General features: G+C 36.2%; 1 pseudogene; it reads right to left on the reverse strand.

Annotated features, from left to right (window-relative positions):
* Window positions 1-1,847: 1,847 nt before the first annotated feature.
* LOC119470545 lies at window positions 1,848-1,943 on the reverse strand (annotated as a pseudogene).
* Window positions 1,944-8,198: the final 6,255 nt, after the last annotated feature.

The following is an 8,198-nucleotide window of genomic DNA, read 5'->3' on the forward strand; positions in this document are numbered from 1 at the left end:
ACACCCGAACATTTACCTCTATGAGACCCTGAGAGGGGATTACGGTTCAATTCTTAATAATTGCATTGTTGCTACCTATATTTCAGTAATGCTGGCTTCGATAGCTAGGTGAGGAGAGTTATCCCCGGGTGAAACCGTTCTCAGTAAAATCTGTGTCAGCATCGGTGCACTATTGAATATTGCTGTCTCAGTTTAACAGACCACAGCATTTGTGGAAGATGACACAGTCATCTCCGTCACGTATTTCTTAGCAATGGTGAGGATATGAAAGGTGATGACAGCAGGAAGAAGGCTGATAAGTGTAAGCAATGGAGGAGATTTAAACGCAAGGAACACTGTCAATGAAATATTAATCAAAAGCTGCCAGTGATATTCTTTTTTTTGTTATCTCATTTTCTAATTGAAACTACTTGTATTGAGGAGTGCTGCTCACATTTTACTTCTTTGATCACACACTCATGTCTTAGCAATCAAATTAGTAGATCCTGATGCTTTGTTTCCAATTAGTGTGAAACTTTGTTTATTACCAGAAATCTTGTTCAGATCATTCCATGAGGGACTTGTATATCTTAGCCTAAAATAAGTTGGAACCATCTTACTATTGCTTTTAAAAAATTTATTTATAGAACTAAGTTATTCCTATGTTTTCCCATCAGCGTATATTTAACCTTTATAAGGGGAACAAAAAGGGTACAATAAACCAATGTATCTCATTTCTATCATAGTCATTCCAGATTAACTAAAGCTAAATTCGGTTTCAATAATGTGATTTGTCTTAATTGTTCTCAAAAATTAGTATTTAAGTAATCTCTAGATTCCTCCTTTGCTGCTTTTGTTAGATATTATATGACATGAGAATAGTTTATTTTTTAATTTCTTTCTGTAGTTTCATATGGACAAGAAATTATGGCTAGCAAAATTGGGACTATGTATATCACTATTCTTACTTTAGAGTTTAGAGGTAATCACCGGTAGAAGGTGTATGGCTTCTCAATTCTGGGAACAAAAAATAATAAGAAGAAGAAGTAATAATTTCAGAACAGCTAATGTTGGGGCACAGAAACTATACGCAAAATATGACGCTGTGACATGCTAAACTCAAGAAGAGCCTCGAGGCCTGTCTGGCCTACTCTCCCCAGTCCTGTCTCGCAATCCGATGTCTCTCCCAAAGCACAGGATGAAGTTTCTCCTGGAAGTTTCTTTATCTGCCTAAAGTCTGGACCTGCCAAAGAAGAGAACAGTTACCTCTTATCTCTTCCTTAAGTTTTCATTAGTTGAACTTATATTGCAGGAGGAAAGACTGAAGACGATCAACAAACTTGGACAGAGTTTGGCCACTAATCATTGTCTGCTCCTGTGCCTCACAGACATTGTCCCATGTCATCATATGTTCTTTAGGTCCATTGAATTATTTTAATAATGCTTTGCTATACTATTTCCCTAAATTCATCTGCACTTTCCTATGTGGTTTTCCCCTGAGAAGAAAGGTATATTAGCATCTGCACCCATTGGGATACTGAACAATCACTTTGTGATTTTTCCACGTGCATGCTAATAAAGTTGTATGCCATTTCTCCTATTAATCTGTCTTTTGTATGTTTATTTTTCAAGAAAACTTCAGAGGCTAAAGAAGTTTTCCGTTGGGCCCTGCGCTTTATTTGCTTTTGATCTAAGCCTGACCAAGGACAGTCTGCAAAACATTGCCCAAGAATCCCCAAAGTGGTCCAGAGTAGGAATACTACAGGCAATTCAGCCAACTAGCTTCTTCCTGATGAGGAGTTTTATTTTCAAGGCTGAGGGTCATGTTCTCCTTTCTTTTGCTATGTGTTCTTTTTTCTTAAAAAAAAAAAAATATTGAACGCTTCACGACTTTGCGTGTCATCCTTGCGCAGGGGCCATGCTAATCGTTTCAATTTTAGCATATGTGCCGCCAAAGCGAGCACGCTGTGTGTTCTTAATAACTTCTCTATACTTCCCCTGGTAGGATTTCCTATGCGTGTAGCTTTTTAAAAACTCTTCATGATATGTAAGGCATTTTTGTATTTCTCCATCCTGGCAATGAAACTGCCATTGAGTGGAAATCACTATTTTTCCTCTGCTCAGAATCATTTTGAAAATGTTACTCTAGTTCTTAATCATTCATACCAAGATAGTAGCCAATTAATTAACACGACTTTTGTGTTCAAATCTTGGTCATTTATTGGATATTTTCCTGTTAGTTTCTCCCAGCTGCTGTCTTTGCAAGAAACTTGATTTTCAATTACATATTTAAGACTAAAGATACACAAATAAAACTTTGCTACTCAAAATGCTCTAGAGAGAGAATCTAGGGAAGGTGACCAAGTAGGAAGCATTAGGAATCTCTCTTCCCACCTAGCCAATTGCACCGGCGAATCTGTCTTTTGTAAGTTTTTAGAATCCTGTGGTCTGTTGAAGACTTGCAACTTTCAGGGGAGGGCTTGGACTATAAATTGCAGTTCATGTCAGTCAATTTTATCTCGTAGCATAGTAGAAACTACCTGTCTCCCCCTCCCAGCCCTGTGAGAGGCAGTGGTGCATGTGTTCCTGGAGCAGCTTACACGGCTGCAGGAGACAGCGCAGGCAATAAGAACCCTGTCTTCCTAATATCTGGGATTTATGTTCTGATTGCTGCTTCTGACCTCAGAGGTGAGATGAAGAGTCAAGTGACCATTGTCGTTGCCCGTTCCCCGTAGTTGCAAGTCCCTTTCTCTCCAGCTGAAGTGATTCCAGTTGATCTTTTGCAACAATAATTGGAGAGGCAGTGAGCAGGCCATTAATTCCTATGCATGCCAAAGTTTCTTGTAAATAATTCTTCCTGAAGCAGTATCTTGAAATTTACTGCCGAGTGTGAATTTTAAAAATAATTAAAGCACATCCATTAGAATAGCTAACATTCAAAAGACGAACCAAAGTTTAGCAAAGATGTGAGTAACTACAACTGTCATCCCCTGCTGGTAGAAATGTAAAATGCTACAATCACTGTCAGACAGTTTGAATAGGCCCTTCCAGAGCAATCAGCTGTTTTACTTTTAGGTGTTTACCCAAGAGAAATAAAAGTTTACATCTATAGAAAGACTTGAGTGATGGATACAGCTTTATTTTTAATAGCAACAACTGGAAACAAACCAAATCTCTCTCAGCGGAGGAGTAGATACACAACCTGCAGTACATACAGTGGAATACTAAACAATAAAGAGGAATGAATCTGGCTACATAGCATTAATGAATCATACAATCATTACATTTAGTGAATAAAGTCAAAGAAAGAAAAAAAATTGTTCTTCAGCCAAGAACTGAGGCCTTATTTGTGGCAGGGTAAGCAAAAAATGCTAGTTGATGGCACCACCCACTGAACATGACGTTTTGGTAAAAAGTCACTCTAGACATGTTACCTTTACTCCCTGTACTTCTATTAAAGAAATGTGTTGGCTGTCATATTTGTGTGTAGCACCATCAGCAGTACAACAGTGAGTTACCTAGTATCCTGTGGCACTGATCTCTGCCAGCACTGGCATTATGGAAAAGGACAGGAAAAGATTAAAGGAAGGTTTTAAATAGAAGGGTTCTGGCCAGCTTGACTTATCATTAAACACAGTGCTAAACACAGAGCGAACCTGTTCTGGATTAATTGCTACAGTTGGGGCTATATACCATCTTAAAACTCATGATGGCTGAAAGATCAGGTGGATTCACTTTAGTAGCTACATACTGTACCTAGTACACCAAGATAAATTACTTTAGAGGGGAAAGTTTCTTTCAGCCTCAGCTATCACACTGGAAGAAAACTTTGCTAACAAAGAAGACACTTGTGAGTACTTTGAGGCTGGCTCCTAGAATAAGTGGTAATAAGTGGGAAACACAGTAGAAGGTAAAATGGGTTTTTGAACTGTTTATGCTTACGTAAGTGGAATCTTAAGTATTACATTCTGGAAACGGTTAGCAGTATATAATTTGTATCTTCAAAATATGACATATAGCCTCTGGGATTACATTAATATTGTGAGTACTTAATAGTTTGCTTTTGTTTAGTGTTTTCATTTTTTTGTTTTGATCTGATTTTATCTGCATGGCATTTTATCAGACATGTCTGGCGATATAGAACAGAATCAGCTCAGACAAACTTGAATGTAGAGGTAAGTGAGGAAAGGTGAAAAGAATTCAACAAGTTAGAGCCAAACTAAAGAAAGCCAAAAGAGGGGCAGAATTAAATTCCCTCTGGGAACTTTTGCAGAGGTTCATTCCTGTAGTGTCCTACAAGTAATATTGACCCAGTTACCCAACTCCTCATTCTCAGTCTCTTAGTTTAAATTCTCAAAAGAGAGAATATAATTGGCTTTATACCTCTAAAGAATGTTTTATTTTTTAATTCTTGGTCACCTTAATAGTCCAGAAAAATAAACTGACCTGGAAGGGCAGGGTTAGATAATACAAATATTTATGTACTAGGTACAGGACTGAGATTCTTAGAAAAATACATATACAATGCACACAAAAATTTTGCCCAAATGTATAATTTTAAATATGCTGTTGGCTTATGCGCTCAAATAGTACCATAGAAAATTGCAATAACTGTATACCAACTTCACAAGATGTCTCCAAAGATTGATGGTTGAAGAAAGAAGAGTCGCATGAGCATAGCCTATTTCACCTATTGCTCCACTCTGCATTCCTTGATAAGAGGCAAATCTAGGACAATACTTTTAGACATTTGGTAAGTGTATTTTAAGGAAAAAGAGAAAATGCACAGCAAAGAAAAGTGTATGTTTCAGTGAAGAAAAATGTCTCTCCACTGATCCACCACAGCAGGCCTGACAGAGTCAACAATCTTATTTGCTGTGCTTGGTGAAATTTAGCCTAAGCAGTTAAGTGAAATTGATGACCTGCGTTTAGACTTTGTTGCTCACATCGCAACTGTAATATCCCTAGGCCCCTGGTCAATCAATGGAGAGGCTAGGGAAGAAGTATGAATGACATTCTGTTCTAATTTGGTTTAAATAGAATGATTTGTGGATATATTTTTTCAAAGTTTTTAAAAATATAAATTGTTGAGTTGATGTTGCCTCTTATTTCCTATTCTTTCTGTTCATTTCAACCTGTTCTGCCAATGTGACCTTTCTCCAATATATTTCCCAAATTTGCTGGATCAATGATTTTTTAAAAATGTATAAAAAAAAACATTTAGCAAGAAGTAAATAAGCAGATATTAAAGTATGCACTGGGAAAGAGTGTAGCAGAAAAGTGCTGAATGTGGAAAGGCTTTATTTCATGTAATACATTAATATAGCAGCCATTAATTGTGAAAGTTCACAATTTACAAGCAACGTATCTACCACTCTCAGTACACCTTTTCTGATTCCCCAGTGCAGGCTAGGGTTTAACCACAGGTTAAACACTGATTAGTTAGTTCCCCCTGTGGCTAAACCCTAGTTGCCTGCAGTATTCATGGTGGCTGAAGAGTCAATTGTGTGTTAAAAAAAAACATTATATTAATTCATCCCTTCTCAGCTCCAGTTTTCCCTTATTTACCTTCTGTCTGTACCTTCCGCTACCATTTCTCCATCTTAGACTTCAACATATTTCCAGGGTTGATTGACGTCCTCGGGCACTGCTTGGGTTACTTCTGCTTACATTTGACAATACACTTTAATGAAGTTTATCTTCCCCAGGTCTGGAAATCTATTGTCCACTGTTGGCTTGGTGCTGACTTGGCTACTATTGGTTTATATTTGCTCTGTTCATTTATTGTCATTTTGATGAAATTTCAAGAGGAAAGGGGGAAACAGTCATGTTTTAGGTGCAATGTCTTCATACATTAGCTCCAATAAAGATTTGTGAAATTTAGTTTTGGTCCAACAAAACTAGCTACACCCATGAAATTTTTAAAAATATTTATATCATACAAAGCAGTGCTATGCAATGTTGAAGCATATATTTTGCTAATGTTACATTTTCTTTTAAAGTTGTCTATTTCAGTTTAGTTTCAAGATGCGACAGCTTTTAAAAACAAATAGCAAGACGATATTGTGCAAAATGAACACAGGAGAAAATGTTCTACTTTTTGAGTTTTTACTTATGAAAATATTTTATACATTACACCCTAGCAATCTATAATTAATCCGTGAATAAGTTTGCCCTTTCAAAAAGGATATTCTAGCGAACAGCTTTCCCAGTCAGATTAAAGCAGTGAAGGTGAAGTGAAAGGGAGTAATAAAAGATGCAAACCTTTGAGCTGAAACCTCAAATAGGAACATCTTTATTCTCTCTTAAATATTCTTTCTAATTTTTTGCATTGCTAAAATAAGGCCAAAAAGTAAATGCTAAGAGCTAGGCATGTTGGCAAGGGAATTTAGAACAAAACACAATGCATACCTTTTATAATTCTCAAAGCTTTTTGGAAAAAGCTCACTAGTGATATTACTTTGCAAATGTTTACTTTTGAATATTGACTTCCTAATCTATAATGTTTCAAGCACAAAATAGGTATTTACGTACATTCACATAACTCAATATTTTAAAGCCACCCAAATTAACTTTCTGGAATTCTCTATTATTATGAAATAAAGGGAAGGGGAAAGCACTACGCATTCAATATTCCCAATTTTGAAAATGCAAGAGGTATACAAATGTAGGTTTGCCTGAGGCTATTATTGTGTAGATAATGAGTGTCTCCCAGTACCATGTATTTCATAATAGTTTAGAGCTTTAAAAGCATAAGAGTGGGATGTTTGAGAACTGAAGATTTATCTACTCTTGCCTGAATACATATGGGATTTAGCTTTTAGTTTTCATTCAATCTCATTAACCTGTTCTTGTTTACTGTAAGTCTGTTATTATGTTCTGCTTTCAGCCTTTCTTTTATAAATGGCTTATATGCATTGCATGACATGTTATTCAGTCTTACTGAATAATAAAAGCTCATTAAAAAAGGCATTAAATATAGAAAAACAAAAAACTGTTATTCCAAAATTCTATTCCGCCAACAACTACTTATTCATTCCTCAAACTTCTTTTTCAATACTTATACCTAAAAATCTCTGTTTTTTTTACAGAATTATTTTATTTGTGGTTATATAATATATCAACTCTTTTTCCATTTCCTTTTTCATTTCTGCTTTGGCAGGTAGAAAGGAAAACTAATATGCTAGAATAATAGACTTTTAAAATTAACATTTGATTTTTTTACCTTCTTTCTAACTTCAAACATATACACACACAAAGACAAACATTTTTACATACAAGGAATGAGGAAAATCATCAAATGTGAGCTGCTGGAAGTGCTATATTTATAGCTCTGTGAGTACAAACATAGGTAAAGATAATTAGACATTTGTCTTCTAAAAGAAATAATAAAAAGTCTACAAAGGAGGCAGAAATCGGGAGTCAGGAGCTATACAGGAACCATACAGAAGTCCTGTTTTTAAACAGGACCTATAAAAATGTCTGATAAAATGAGACCGAGAGCTACAAATTAAATGAACCAGCAGGCTTAGGAAAAGACAGACAGAGTCTAAAACACAAAAGCCAAGTGAAGACACATTCCTAGTTACTGCCTGAGCTGTCATCGCTATGTTTGAATGTGTCATCCAGAACTAATGTATTGGAAATTTAATTCCCAGTGCAACAGTGTTGACAAGTAAGGCTTTAGGAGATAAGTAGGTCATTAGGGCACTGATCTTATGAATGGAGTCATGCCATTATCATGAGAGTGAGTTAGTAATCATGCAACTGGGTTCCTGATAAGCGGATGAGTTTATTCCCTTTCCTGTTATTCCCTCTCTCACACTCTCTTCTTCTTCAGTCTTTTCCCCTAAGATAATGCAGCAAGAAGGCCCTCACTAGATGCTGGCACCTTGATGTTAGACTTCCCATTCTCCAGAACCAGGAGATATATATATTTCTCCATTACAATGTCGAGGGTATTCTGTTATAGCCACACAAAACAGACTAAGACAGTTATATTCCTATTATTAACCATGGCAGAAGTCCAAACTCCCAATATAGGAGGAAATTCTGGCCTGGGTGTATGGGGGCTGGATGGGAATCGGAAACCTGCTAGAAATGAATGGAATATAAATTAACTCAAAGTGAATCAACAAACTCAGTTTCAGAACACTTGGAGAACACGATGCTAAAAACATAACAAAAAATGAATAATAAAAAAACGCTCACATTGCAAA

The sequence above is a fragment of the Cebus imitator genome, unplaced genomic scaffold (genome assembly GCF_001604975.1).
Source record: "Cebus imitator isolate Cc_AM_T3 unplaced genomic scaffold, Cebus_imitator-1.0 Scaffold33, whole genome shotgun sequence".
Classification (NCBI taxonomy): Eukaryota; Metazoa; Chordata; class Mammalia; order Primates; family Cebidae; genus Cebus; species Cebus imitator.